Genomic DNA, 15620 nt, shown 5'->3' with positions numbered 1-15620 from the left:
TTTGCATGGCCTTTTTTTTTGCAAGGAGTCCATTTTTTTGGGGGGGGAGGAAGGAAGTGCCCCACAGTCTCCAACTTCCTGTTCCTGTCCATCAGGCTCCTCCCAGTGCTTTGTCCATCTCCTGGTCACTTTCATTTGGATCTGGAGCTGGAAGGATTACTTTTTGTGGGTGCTGCTGGATATTTGGATTTGAGGCCTTTTTGACTGTCTTTGGATCACTTTTGGATTAGAAATCAACTTTCACAAGTAAGTTTGTTTGGGGCATTACAGTTGCTGCAAGTGCAATTTTGGAACTTTTTCAGAGCATTAAATAAATTATATTGTGGGTAGCCACAGTATCCAGTAGGACCAGGGTTGGTTAGGGGTGCATGATACAACTGTTTTGTTGAATTTAAACACCATTGAGGCCATGGATGGGCTGGGATTGTGCTGATTTTTGTCGTTTTTTTGGGCCTGCTGGTGTGGCCCTTTGCCCAGGGGTGGTGAGTGTTGCATGGGCCTAGTCTTTCTGTGGGGTGTCTTCTTGAATTTAAACATCATTGAGGCCATGGATGGGCTGGGATTGTGCTGATTTTATTGTTTTTTGTCGTTTTTTTGGGGCTGCTGGTGTGGCCTTTTGCCCAGGGGTGGTGGTGCATGGACTGAGTGTGCCTGTGGTGTGGTCTCACTCTCTTTAATGTAAACATCATGGATGGCATTGGATTGTGGTGATTTCTGGCTGGTTTTCTGTTTTTTGGGGGTGTACTGTTGATGTGGACTGGCCATGTGGGTGGTGGTGGTGGCCATCTTGAGTGCTGGCTGGTACAGGCAACATGTGCTTGGGGTGTAAGGGGCCATTTTGAAGAGAGGCAGTGTCTGAGGCCTGCACTTATTTTGCCTACTTTTCATCCATTATGCCCAGGGGTAGTGAGTGTTGCATGGGCCTAGTGTTTCTGAGGGGTGTCTTCTTGAATTTAAACACCATTGAGGCCATGGATGGGCTGGGATTGTGCTGATTTTATTGTTTTTTGTCGTTTTTTTGGGGCTGCTGGTGGGGCCCTTTGCCCAGGGGTGGTGACTTGCATGGGCCTAGTCTTTCTGTGGGGTGTCCTCTTGAATTTAAACACCATTGAGGCCATGGATGGGCTGGGATTGTGCTGTTTTTTGTTGTTTTTGTCGTTTTTTTGGGGCTGCTGGTGTGGCCTTTTGCCCAGGGGTAGTGGTGCATGGACTGAGTGTGCCTGTAGTGTGGTCTCACTCTCTTTAATGTAAACATCCTGGATGGCATTGGATTGTGGTGATTTTTGGCTGTTTTTCTGTTTTTTTGGGGTGTACTGTTGATGTGGACTGGCTTGGGGTGTAAGGGGCCATTTTGAAGAGAGGCAGTGTCTGAGGCCTGCACTTATTTTGCCTACTTTTCATCCATTATGCCCAGGGGTAGTGAGTGTTGCATGGGCCTAGTCTTTCTGAGGGGTGTCTTCTTGAATTTAAACACCATTGAGGCCATGGATGGGCTGGGATTGTGCTGAATTTTGTGTTTTTTGTCGTTTTTTCGGGGCTGCTGGTGGGGCCTTTTGCCAAGGGGTAGTGGTGCATGGACTGAGTGTGCCTGTAGTGTGGTCTCACTCTCTTTAATGTAAACATCCTGGATGGCATTGGTTTGTGGTGATTTCTGGCTGGTTTTCTGTTTTTTGGGGGTGTACTGTTGATGTGGACTGGCCATGTGGGTGGTGGTGGTGGCCATCTTGAGTGCTGGCTGGTACAGGCAACATGTGCTTGGGGTGCAAGGGGCCATTTTGAAGAGAGGCAGTGTCTGAGGCCTGCACTTGTTTTGCCTACCTTTCATCCATTATGCCCAGGGGTAGTGAGTGTTGCATGGGCCTAGTGTTTCTGAGGTGTGTCTTCTTGAATTTCAACACCATTGAGGCCATGGATGGGCTGGGATTGTGCTGAATTTTGTGTTTTTTGTCGTTTTTTTGGGGCTGCTGGTGGGGCCTTTTGCCAAGGGGTAGTGGTGCATGGACTGAGTGTGCCTGTAGTGTGGTCTCACTCTCTTTAATGTAAACATCCTGGATGGCATTGGTTTGTGGTGATTTTTGGCTGTTTTTCGGTTTTTTTGGGGTGTACTGTTGATGTGGACTGGCCATGTGGGTGGTGGTGGTGGCCATCTTGAGTGCTGGCTGGTACAGGCAACATGTGCTTGGGGTGCAAGGGGCCATTTTGAAGAGAGGCAGTGTCTGAGGCCTGCACTTATTTTGCCTACCTTTCATCCATTATGCCCAGGGGTAGTGAGTGTTGCATGGGCCTAGTGTTTCTGAGGTGTGTCTTCTTGAATTTCAACACCATTGAGGCCATGGATGGGCTGGGATTGTGCTGATTTTATTGTTTTTTGTCGTTTTTTTGGGGCTGCTGGTGGGGCCCTTTGCCCAGGGGTGGTGACTTGCATGGGTCTATTCTTTCTGTGGGGTGTCCTCTTGAATTTAAACACCATTGAGGCCATGGATGGGCTGGGATTGTGCTGTTTTTTGTTGTTTTAGTCGTTTTTTTGGGGCTGCTGGTGTGGCCTTTTGCCCAGGGGTAGTGGTGCATGGACTGAGTGTGCATGTAGTGTGGTCTCACTCTCTTTAATGTAAACATCCTGGATGGCATTGGATTGTGGTGATTTTTGGCTGTTTTTCAGTTTTTTTGGGGTGTACTGTTGATGTGGACTGGCTTGGGGTGTAAGGGGCCATTTTGAAGAGAGGCAGTGTCTGAGGCCTGCACTTATTTTGCCTACTTTTCATCCATTATGCCCAGGGGTAGTGAGTGTTGCATACTTGCATGGCCCTAGTCTTCCTGTGGGGTGTCTTCAATGTAAACATCATGGATGGCATGGGATTGTGCTGATTTTTCTGTGTTTTGTCGATTTTTTGGGGTGTATAACTGAACTGATGTTCCTCTGTCTTCCATTGCTTTTAGGTGCACAAGACTCAAGAGAACCACCAGTGCCAGGAAGAAGTCCTGCAGCGGTGTGTGTGTGCAGCATAACGTCACGTCTGGACACAGACAACTCTGCAACTCGTGCAACTGCTGCCTGCTGTTCTGACCTGCTCTGAAGAAGATGGCCCCAAAAAAAGTTACCCGTAGCTCCTCTAGCAAGAAAGGTGCCAGTAAGGAGCAGAAGAAGCAAGTTACCAAGGAGACTGGTGTGCCGCCCGCCCCTTTTTTTGGGAGTAAAAAAAAAAGTATGCCTGCAGCAGCAGCAGCGGGATCTGCTGGGGACCAAGCTGGCAGCAGCACCCCCGCTCCATTGGGCTCAGTGCCACCACCACCACCACGCCAACTTAAGTCCAAGCCCTTGAGTGCTGCAGAGACAGCCAGTATAGTTCTTCAATGACCATTGACCAGTGATATTGGCTCATCGCAAGAAAGCAGCAGCAATGTCCCTCAATCAACACAGGTTGTTGTAGCTCATCTGACGAGTGTTGAACAACCACAGCCGCAACAACAATCACATGTGCAAGTACAAGCCCAAGTACATGTGGAAGGAGAGGCAGCGCAAGGAGATGCGCAAGCAGAGGTGCATGGAGGGTCACAAGTGCCCACAATAGTTGTTCCTCCCGAAGTAGGGGCACATCAGGAAATCGACAATCAAGGCGAGGTATCATTTGAGGAAGCCACTCCTCCTGATGATCATTCATTGTCTTCCACACCCCTAGCAAGGAAGAGATCAAGGGTGGTGTCTACATCTTCTTCAAGCACACCTCCTTCTGATGATACGGATCAAACTTGGGAACCAGCACCACTGCCGTCTGAGAGTGAGGCACACCATGATCTGACAAAGGTAGTTAAGCGTAAAAGGAAGCTCGTCCAAAGTCTCAGAGTTATGGAGTGTGATGAGGCTCAACAAGAAGTGGCGGATACTGCTGCTGATGAAGACTCTGACAACGACGACCCAGTCATCATAAAGGTCACTGCAGCCCCAGCGGGCATGCAGCAAACAGACATTTTGACCCTAGCCCGAAGAGCTGCTGAGCGTGATGATGATGATGATGTTGTCGATGAGGAGGCAGTGGAAACACCACAATCATTGGAGTTAAGTAGTACACCAACTCGTCCCGCTTCCATATTTCTTTCTGGCAAGAAGGGACCTCCATCCACCTCGACCTTAATTAGTGGCGGTGAAAGTGCACAACGTACAAAAGTTGGGCAATCCAGATCCTCCACTTCATCTGGCATTAGCTTCATGACCACCACCACCAGTATCGCCGCCTCCTCCAGGCCCCACAGACACTTCAAGTCCCCAGTTTGGGACTTCTTTACTGTTTGCCAAAAAAGTCCAAAGTTTGCCATTTGTACCCTTTGTAAGCTTGCAGTTAGTCGTGGTAAGTCAGGTACCAACTATGGTACCGGAGGCCAGAGAGGTCATCTTGAGAGAAAGCACACTGTCAAATGGTTTGCGCACCTAGATGCGATCAAGGAAGCCCGAATTGGAAGTCAAGAAAACGTTGATGTTGCATCTGATGATGACGAGGAGGAAGAAGACGTGTCAAACACTTCCCTTACACCCAGTACCCCTGTCAGCAGCACACCCAATGTGAGGCACACTAAGAGTGTTGGAGCGAGTGAGACACCAACGCGCAAAAGTTCACCAGCGAGCAAAATTGGGTCAACGAAGTCATTATCATCCCGTAAATGCTTGGTCCAGGGCAACATTAGAACCATGTTTTCTTCAGACGTGCCATATGAACGCAACCACCCACTGACGCGTCTGTATAACACTAAGCTGGCTAAAATGCTAGCTGTGGACCTTCTCCCTTTTTCTTTTGTAGAAGCGGTAGGTTTTCTAGAATTAGTGGCAACGCTCTGCCCTAAATGGAAGGTTTCTAGCCGGTTCTATTTTGCCAGAGTTGCGGTTCCAGCACTACATGAAGATGTGCTGGAGGCGATTGGGGCAGCTTTGCAGAAGAGTGCTGTTCACACAATACATCTGACAACAGACATGTGGACCAGTGGCGCAGGCGCTGATTACATGTGCATCACTGCACACTGGGTCTCTTTTTCAGGTGTTAAAGCAAAGCTAAACGCAGGTGTTGACCCGGACCAAGTTTTTAAAGCTGCTCGGAAACATGCAACACTAGCCATGTTTGGCTTGGAGAAAAGTCACACACCCCAAAACATTTTGGACGAGTTTAACAAAAAGGTCTTGAAAGTGCTATCCCCCAAAAAACGCCAGATTGGTTATGTTTCCACGGATAATGGCGCCAATGTAGTTAAGGCCATGTCGCTGGGTGGCTATTTCAGAGTGCCGTGTTTGGCGCACTGTATCAACCTGGTAGTTCAAAAATTCTTGAGTGATAGAGACAGTGCAGCGTTCGCGGTAATGGCCACCTGCCGCAAAATGTGCAACCATTTCAGCCATTCTTTTAAGGCCCGGAAGCATCTGAGGAGGCTTCTACTTCAAAGTCGAATACCAGTGAAAGCACTCATCCAGGAGGTGGCAACACGTTGGAACTCAACCTTCTACATGCTTGAGCGTCTGTATGAGCAGTAAACGGTACTCGATCACTATTTCTTAACAGAGGGTACATCTCAGAAGGAGGACCTGCGGATGGGTGCGGCGCAATGGGACATAGTTAAAAGCCTGACAGACATGCTTCGTCCTTTTGAGTTCTTCACGCGTGCAGTCAGCCAGGAGGACTGTAATTTGGGAAAAGCTATCCCATTGTTGTGCATGCTGGAGCACCAACTGATGGTGGTGTCTTCTGAGTTTGAAAAAGATGTAAAAAAAAAAGACCCTTTTATTTTGTCTGAGAAATTATTAGAGTGCCTACGTGGTGATGAACGTCTTCAAAAGATCAAGTCAGAACAGCATTACATTTGTGCTACTATTCTGGATCCACGCTACAAAAAGGCGCTGGCAGGCGAAGCATTCTTTCCTTTTGCTGATGAAGATGTTCAAAATTGGCTAGCCTGGTCAGCCAAGAGGTTTGAAAAAGAACGCAGGTTATTGAAGGAGAAGGCAGTACATCAGCATCAGCATCAGCATCAGCAGGCCATCCCCAGTCACAAGAATCCACTTCTGCACCTGTGGCTGGGGCACAAGTGACCTCTCAGCCGTTAAAGACACCAGCAACTGGATCATCTGCACCACACACAACAGTAACAGTGGCTGCTGTGGAGGATTGGCTAAGTTTGCTTGGGTATGGTTCTCGAAAAAATGTCACAGGCACAGCAAAAAGTAAGCAAAGTGGAGGAACCGTTGATGACCTTGAGTCGATGGTGCAGGACTATCTGAATGACTCAACAGAGGTCTTTCTTAATGATGAGCCATTGCAGTATTGGCATGGCAAAAAACAATTGTGGCCACAGCTCTCCAACCTGGCTATAAACTATTTGTCTTGCCCACTCGCAAGTGTGTCTTCTGAACGTGTTTTCAGTGCTGCTGGTGGCATTGTAACTCCCAAACGGAGCCGCCTCTCGCCCAAAAATGTTGAGCGGCTGACAATGATCAAGATGAATCAGCACCTCATACCACCAGATTACAAAGTACGAGAAAGCCCGCCGCATGAAGACGAGGAGGACGGCAACGTAGATGAGGGGATTTGTTCTCTGTTCGGTGGCACTGACCTCATCCTGCCTGAATTCGCAGAGTATGATGACGAAATCTTCTTCTTATTCCCTGACACCGAGCCCTGAAAATGAGACAATGAATCAATAACTTTCTTTTTCGTCCTTATTCACTTTTATTCCTGTGTGTCTGTCTTTCTTTGTTTTGCACAGTTAATTTAATTCAAACTTTAATCACCTAATCCCAAAAACAAGACCATCAGCAGCAGAACTGTCTTCACTTGTTTGCTTATTGATTTGAAGGTGCCGCAGTCTACATTCCTCAGGCTCACAAGTTCTGAAGAACATGCTCCTCTATCCTCCTCCTCCAGACTGCGATTTCCCTCAAAGCAGAGTGCTGGATTACGCCCAATGAAGAAAGACTCAGCACTTGTGGGGGTGTTCTACTTCTTTGCGGGTGAGTTGACGGCTTTGGGCCCATTGCTGTGAAGCTCTAATAATGGATAAAAGTGTTTTGGACCAAATATGAGGTGGACATTTCTTGCCGTTTTTGCTGACTTGCTTGCCTTTGAGGTGCTCTTTGGCGGGGTTCCGGGTGTTTGTGGGTGAGTTTTGGGGTCTGGGAGCACTGCTGCGACAGTCTAATCTTGATTGCATTTGCTTTTCAGGAAATCCGTGGTGGAAAACAGGAGTTATGATGATGACCTAGCTGCACAGCGCGTTTGGACCGAAGGCCGAGAGATATTGTAAGTATCAGATTTAGCTTTTTCGCTGTTTGGGGGTGTTGTCGCGTGCTTTTTTGCGGGTGGGTTGGCGGGTCTTGGCTGGGGCATTCCTGGGAAGGTCTAATACCGGATAGAAGGGTTTTGGACAAAATCCTTAAGGAAAAGCCTTTTTTTTGCTATTTCTTCTGACATCTTGCTCAATGTAGCGTTTTGGGGGGCTTCCTGCTGTTCGTGGGTGGGTTGCGGGGTCTCTGTCGAAGCACTGCTGCGACAGTCTAATCTTGATTGCATTTGCTTTTCAGGAAATCCGTGGTGGAAAACAGGAGTTATGATGATGACCTAGCTGCACAGCGCGTTTGGACCGAAGGCCGAGAGATATTGTAAGTATGAGATTTAGCTTTTTTGCTGTTTGGGGGTGTTGTCGCGTGCTTTTTTGCGGGTGGGTTGGCGGGTCTTCGGGCATTCCTGGGAAGGTCTAATACCGGATAGAAGTGTTTTGGACAAAATCCATAAGGAAAAACCTTTTGGCACTTTTTGTAAGTTAGGGTTCGTTAGGGTTAGCCCTAGCAGCAGGATTGCATGTGTTTCGGGGTGTTCTATTGCAACGCAGTTCTGGGGTTTTAGAGCACTCTTGGAGCGATGCTGGCTATGGATACTTTTGCTTGCTTGCAAGTGGTTTGAATACAATCCACGGTCGGTAAGGGTGTATTTGGGCCTACTGTTACTTTCAAAGTACGTTTTGTCACCATTTTTCTGCTAGGCATCGTTTTTGGAGATCTGATTGGGGGTCTTCTACATTTTTGCGACTGGCTTTAGTAAGGGTCTTGGTGGGAGCATTGCTGGGAAGGTCAAATTTTGTTCTAAAACACAGTTTACAGTACACCTACCTTGAGGGGAAAGATCCGCTATAATATTTTGGCCATACTTATTTATCCTTAAAAAGGTGACTCAGACAGAGCACGCAATTTCAAAAATATTGTACTGTCTATTAGGGAAATCAAAGTGTGACTTTTTGCACCACACAGCGTACATACCTTATATTTATTTATCAGTGGTATTGTAGTAGCACTTCCTGTTTTCCGTTCAATAATTACAGGCCGGGTTTCAGTCAACATCCGCCAGGCAGGCAGTGGACAGGGTGTCTTCTGTCAGTGGTCACCAACATTGATGGACGAAGCGTCAGCTGGAATGGAGGAGTGCCGCTAATAAGAGGAATTGTTTGCTGCATGCAACTTACTTACCAAATTCAACAGGACAACTCCAACAACATACAGAATACAGATACAGTATCCATTGTTTTCTTCTATGAGTGTGACTGCATGTGCTTAGCTTTAGTTTGTACCCAAAGATTTCTTTATCTTCAATTATTGTTTGTCCAGGCTGTGCATTTTTTTTCTTCTCTCAACAAAACCTACCCAAAAAGAAACCCCCATTCCCATCCATTTTCCAAACCCTAACCCTAACCCTCTTCCCCCGGGCTGTGTTGTTTTGCTTGATGTCTGACTAAAATGACATCAATAATTCCACACACTTGCTGGGGAGGATAAGGTCATAGCAACAGGCTGGTGAAGGAATACGAGGATATCTTCTAGACTTACTCAGCTTCAGTACTATTTCTTCTAGTAGTAGGAGCCAATGTCAAATAAATTCAACGCAAGTACTAGTTATACTTGCAAGCAAATACTTTACCATTTGTTAGGCTACATTATGGCACTGTTCTAGTGTACTGTCACCTGCTATATTCTCGATCGTACCGTAACCGTTGTAATGCTACAGTAAGGACAAACCAGGAAACGTTTTCTTTTTTTCCATAGGCATGCAACTGCCACTGTGTCACACCACTAGTACCACCGCAATGAGGAAATTTCACCCGCCCAGGATTGCCAACGTTAATCCCCATTTCACGTGGAGCCAGCCCTGGGCCTAGCCCTAATTTCTAACACAAATTACAGGTAAGATAAGCGTTTGGTGGGAGGTAGTATAATGGAGTATTAGGACTAGACGAGAGATTGACGGTAGTACTACTAAAGTCCTACGACTGTTCAGGAAAACAAACTTACTGTTACACCCCCGTCCCCCACCCACCAGACTGAAAAGCAGTAAAAAACAGGTATGGTCAGATAAAGTTTAAAAATGTATATTTATGTAGCCCTAACAAAATAATCTCCCTCAAGACCCTCCCTAACCCCAACGATTGTCTTTGAAAAGTCCCAAAAAGAACCCAACTCCCAAATCCCACCCCCCAAAAGTCTCTAAAAAAAGGGGAAGGGACACTCCACTACTGGAGGGTGCTGGTGCATTTTGCGGCATGGGCATCATACTCCTTGCGGAGGGTGGCAAGCTCGAAGCGGAGGCCCTCCACCAAGTTCTTATACTTATGGACCTCCTGCTCCAGGTAGGACATTCGGACTCCTAGGCGGCGTTGGCGTGCCTTGCAGCTCCTGTGGGGGGCAGCTGGTCTTTCTGCTGCTTGGCGGTGCTGGTTGGCTTTGTTAGCCAGGCTCCGTACCGCTGGAGCACTGCGCATGCTGGCGGCCCGTGGGGTCACGGAGGAGGATGCAGCTGTCCCAGTCGAGGATGTTGTGGTTGCACCGGTCGACTGCGTGTCCTCCTCCTCCTCCAGGGCCACCAGCCGCCGATATTCGGCGACAGTGGCATCCAGCCTCCGTTGCCGGGCCATTCGAGCCTGCTCCCTCCGTGATGCCGATTTGGAAGGAGCAACTATATGAAGAAAGAAAGACATAGTCTGTAACCAATGCTCCTTAGCATTAATAACACAAAGTGATTGAGCTGAAAGTTGGGTCACAGTACAAGTAGCAAATTGAAAGCACAGTACATAACTATTGAGGACAGTATCTATGTAACCTCCCACTTCTGCATCCTTGCTCTAACATTAGTGGTAGTTTAATGAACAAATTCTACGACCACTATGGACTTCCATTACAGTCGACTATGACAGTACACCAGTCTTATTCTTCTTCTTCTCTCTTGTTTAGGAAAATTGGTACGTTATCTTATGCAAGCCGGCAGAATGGCAGCACAGTGAACTTGCACCCGAGAAAAACAGTTGCACACCATGATGAGTGAGACAGACTGGCGTTACTGTACCGGTCCAGTACATGCAGGTGGTGAAGCTATTACTTTTCTATATTACGGGTGGCACTGAGAATACTCTGTTACAAGGGCTACTGCTTAATTAATTTACCTTTGACCCTACAGTGCAAATGAGTACTAGAAAAGGAAAATGAAGAAGCTAAATAATTTGATTATCTATCACTTCACATGGGACGTATTTGATGACATATGGGATGACTTTAGGTGCTTTGCTTAATATTGAGTGAACAGTGATACACCCACACATGAATGACGTACTACAACTAAACTAAAGTTATTAAGAGAGGTACGGAGTGTCCACCGTAATAACCGGATATATGCTGTGCTTGCAGTTGCAATACAAAGTACTGCTACTATTCATGGTAGTATTGGACACATTTACAATTTATTTTCCTTGCCTTCCCTACACTGGAACGGACGTGCGGGTGCGGTGGTACATGCTCTTCAAGGTAACACTTAGTTCATCCAGCGACAGTCTACTCTCTCTAGATACACATGTGCTATCTAAGAGTCAGAGAATACCATGCTCCAGGCATCCATTCATTCAAAGTATACGCACACATACAGTTTCTGTTTCACCCACCCAGGCTGCTGTCCTTCCACCCATCCTTGCTTCATCATTGACCCAGCCATGCACCATACCATATTCTTTCCTTCCCAGCCACCTCGGGGGCCAAGCAAACACATATTGTTCTTCTTTGCAAGCCATCATAAAATTTCGCGACCCACTTACTTACACCCTTCTTTCGCTTTTCGTTCATCCCATCCATCACGTTCATCTAAGATCTTATTGGGATTCTTCTCACCAAAAACTTCACAGCTAAGTCGGAGTACATTTCGAGGAGGCTACTACCTGGTTGATTTGTAATACACCCGTGCAGAAAGCACACTATGCAGTCTTCAATCTCAATAAGTAAGGAATATATAGCTTACCTGTTCCCGCCACCACCGTGCGAACCCCCACAGGACCGTCCGCCGGCTCTTGCACCGCATCCTCCCCAGAGTCCTCCGAGTCCTCGCCCAACACCGCCACCTCCGCGCTGGGCCCGCCACCAGATTTTCCACCTACAAAGTACATTTAAGAATGTTAGAATACACCACTCACTACTATATAATATTTGGTCTAGGAGTAATAAAGAAATGTTAAAAAAACAGAATACAATGTAATAATTTGTGACTGTCTACTCTAAAGTAAAAATGTCCCTTTTTCCAGGGAAGGCTATTGTCTTGCTGCACTTTTATGCACAACTGATGAATGCTTGCTTTTTATTTTTAACACGCACCACTTTTTCTCCTAACAGACAGAAGCTTGACTTCTAAGAACACGACCAGGATCAAGTTCAAACCAGGTGAGAGCTCGGCTCGACCACAAGAAATGTGTCCAATTAATCGTCAGCACTAAGCACTTTTCCGTTTTCAGTTAAATAGTTTTATGACAAAGTTGATTTTAATAAATGTGTTTACTTTTAATAAAGCTTTTAAACTTAAATAGACTCTGTGGTTTTTGGTCCTCCAGACTAGAGTGGATGAGCTAAAGGTTTTGGAATTTTTGCAAGCATGAGTGCCTCTGACACTTCTTGACTGTGACTCCGTACTCTTGTCCTGCGTAGGATAATCTAAAGATCATTGGGGATCAATCATCGGTGACTTCGGGAGCTAAATGACTCTGCCACACTATCTAGTCAGTAAGGAGACAGTGCATAGAGCTATTGCTGAATAGAATGGGAGTCCAATGGAATTGCCAAATGTCCAATCTTAGTTAGCTACACAGACAGACTAATAAGAATAATCTAGTAATACCACAGGGAGTCATATTCGAGGCAGGATAAGAATTGAAAATATGACCCTTAGTGTCTAGCATTACGCAGTTCTTATCTTTACACTACACTCATACATAATTTCTCAGGCCAATGAAATGAACACAAAATACAAAACAAATAAGCATAGTAGCAAGCAAGGCTACTGAGAAGGAGAGCAGTGCACCTGAAATGCATAGAAGATTTTGAAATATAATTTACCTACAATGTAATCTGCAGCATTATTGCTCTTGGTAAAGAACAAAGATTTGCAAATAACAGAGCCGGATAAAACAGAGTAGTGATGAATAGCTACTACTACTCACCAAGCCCGGGGACCTCTACGCCGAGCGCGTCCAGCAAGTCCCGTTCCCGGTCCATGATATCTGTCCAGCGGTGGGTGGCCTGGTTATATGTGCGCCGGACCCCAGAGAGCTTAAACATGGCCCGGCACACCTTCTCCCACCGCTTCCGGCGCTCCCGGATGCCATAGCCGGTTGAGATCTTGCCGCCTCCCAGGATCGTCTTGATGACCTAGCTGCACAGCGCGTTTGGACCGAAGGCCGAGAGATATTGTAAGTATGAGATTTAGCTTTTTTGCTGTTTGGGGGTGTTGTCGCGTGCTTTTTTGCGGGTGGGTTGCCGGGTCTTCGGGCATTCCTGGGAAGGTCTAATACCGGATAGAAGTGTTTTGGACAAAATCCATAAGGAAAAACCTTTTGGCACTTTTTGTAAGTTAGGGTTCGTTAGGGTTAGCCCTAGCAGCAGGATTGCATGTGTTTCGGGGTGTTCTATTGCAACGCAGTTCTGGGGTTTTAGAGCACTCTTGGAGCGATGCTGGCTATGGATACTTTTGCTTGCTTGCAAGTGGTTTGAATACAATCCACGGTCGGTAAGGGTGTATTTGGGCCTACTGTTACTTTCAAAGTACGTTTTGTCACCATTTTTCTGCTAGGCATCGTTTTTGGAGATCTGATTGGGGGTCTTCTACATTTTTGCGACTGGCTTTAGTAAGGGTCTTGGTGGGAGCATTGCTGGGAAGGTCAAATTTTGTTCTAAAACACAGTTTACAGTACACCTACCTTGAGGGGAAAGATCCGCTATAATATTTTGGCCATACTTATTTATCCTTAAAAAGGTGACTCAGACAGAGCACGCAATTTCAAAAATATTGTACTGTCTATTAGGGAAATCAAAGTGTGACTTTTTGCACCACACAGCGTACATACCTTATATTTATTTATCAGTGGTATTGTAGTAGCACTTCCTGTTTTCCGTTCAATAATTACAGGCCGGGTTTCAGTCAACATCCGCCAGGCAGGCAGTGGACAGGGTGTCTTCTGTCAGTGGTCACCAACATTGATGGACGAAGCGTCAGCTGGAATGGAGGAGTGCCGCTAATAAGAGGAATTGTTTGCTGCATGCAACTTACTTACCAAATTCAACAGGACAACTCCAACAACATACAGAATACAGATACAGTATCCATTGTTTTCTTCTATGAGTGTGACTGCATGTGCTTAGCTTTAGTTTGTACCCAAAGATTTCTTTAGCTTCAATTATTGTTTGTCCAGGCTGTGCATTTTTTTCTTCTCTCAACAAAACCTACCCAAAAAGAAACCCCCATTCCCATCCATTTTCCAAACCCTAACCCTCTTCCCCCGGGCTGTGTTGTTTTGCTTGATGTCTGACTAAAATGACATCAATAATTCCACACACTTGCTGGGGAGGATAAGGTCATAGCAACAGGCTGGTGAAGGAATACGAGGATATCTTCTAGACTTACTCAGCTTCAGTACTATTTCTTCTAGTAGTAGGAGCCAATGTCAAATAAATTCAACGCAAGTACTAGTTATACTTGCAAGCAAATACTTTACCATTTGTTAGGCTACATTATGGCACTGTTCTAGTGTACTGTCACCTGCTATATTCTCGATCGTACCGTAACCGTTGTAATGCTACAGTAAGGACAAACCAGGAAACGTTTTCTTTTTTTCCATAGGCATGCAACTGCCACTGTGTCGTACCACCGCAATGAGGAAATTTCACCCGCCCAGGATTGCCAACGTTAATCCCCATTTCACGTGGAGCCAGCCCTGGGCCTAGCCCTAATTTCTAACACAAATTACAGGTAAGATAAGCGTTTGGTGGGAGGTAGTATAATGGAGTATTAGGACTAGACGAGAGATTGACGGTAGTACTACTAAAGTCCTACGACTGTTCAGGAAAACAAACTTACTGTTACACCCCCGTCCCCCACCCACCAGACTGAAAAGCAGTAAAAAACAGGTATGGTCAGATAAAGTTTAAAAATGTATATTTATGTAGCCCTAACAAAATAATCTCCCTCAAGACCCTCCCTAACCCCAACGATTGTCTTTGAAAAGTCCCAAAAAGAACCCAACTCCCAAATCCCACCCCCCAAAAGTCTCTAAAAAAAGGGGAAGGGACACTCCACTACTGGAGGGTGCTGGTGCATTTTGCGGCATGGGCATCATACTCCTTGCGGAGGGTGGCAAGCTCGAAGCGGAGGCCCTCCACCAAGTTCTTATACTTATGGACCTCCTGCTCCAGGTAGGACATTCGGACTCCTAGGCGGCGTTGGCGTGCCTTGCAGCTCCTGTGGGGGGCAGCTGGTCTTTCTGCTGCTTGGCGGTGGCGGTTGGCTTTGTTAGCCCGGCTCCGTACCGCTGGTGCACTGCGCATGCTGGCGGCCCGTGGGGTCACGGAGGAGGATGCAGCTGTCCCAGTCGAGGATGTTGTGGTTGCACCGGTCGACTGCGTGTCCTCCTCCTCCTCCAGGGCCACCAGCCGCCGATATTCGGCGACAGTGGCATCCAGCCTCCGTTGCCGGGCCATTCGAGCCTGCTCCCTCCGTGATGTTGATTTGGAAGGAGCAACTATATGAAGAAAGAAAGACATAGTCTGTAACCAATGCTCCTTAGCATTAATAACACAAAGTGATTGAGCCGAAAGTTGGGTCACAGTACAAGTAGCAAATTGAAAGCACAGTACATAACTATTGAGGACAGTATCTATGTAACCTCCCACTTCTGCATCCTTGCTCTAACATTAGTGGTAGTTTAATGAACAAATTCTACGACCACTATGGACTTCCATTACAGTCGACTATGACAGTACACCAGTCTTATTCTTCTTCTTCTCTCTTGTTTAGGAAAATTGGTACGTTATCTTATGCAAGCCGGCAGAATGGCAGCACAGTGAACTTGCACCCGAGAAAAACAGTTGCACACCATGATGAGTGAGACAGACTGGCGTTACTGTACCGGTCCAGTACATGCAGGTGGTGAAGCTATTACTTTTCTATATTACGGGTGGCACTGAGAATACTCTGTTACAAGGGCTACTGCTTAATTAATTTACCTTTGACCCTACAGTGCAAATGAGTACTAGAAAAGGAAAATGAAGAAGCTAAATAATTTGATTATCTATCACT

This window comes from Lissotriton helveticus, chromosome 1_1, assembly GCF_964261635.1.
Source record: "Lissotriton helveticus chromosome 1_1, aLisHel1.1, whole genome shotgun sequence".
Lineage (NCBI taxonomy): Eukaryota > Metazoa > Chordata > Amphibia > Caudata > Salamandridae > Lissotriton > Lissotriton helveticus.
This window is presented reverse-complemented; position numbering follows the sequence as displayed.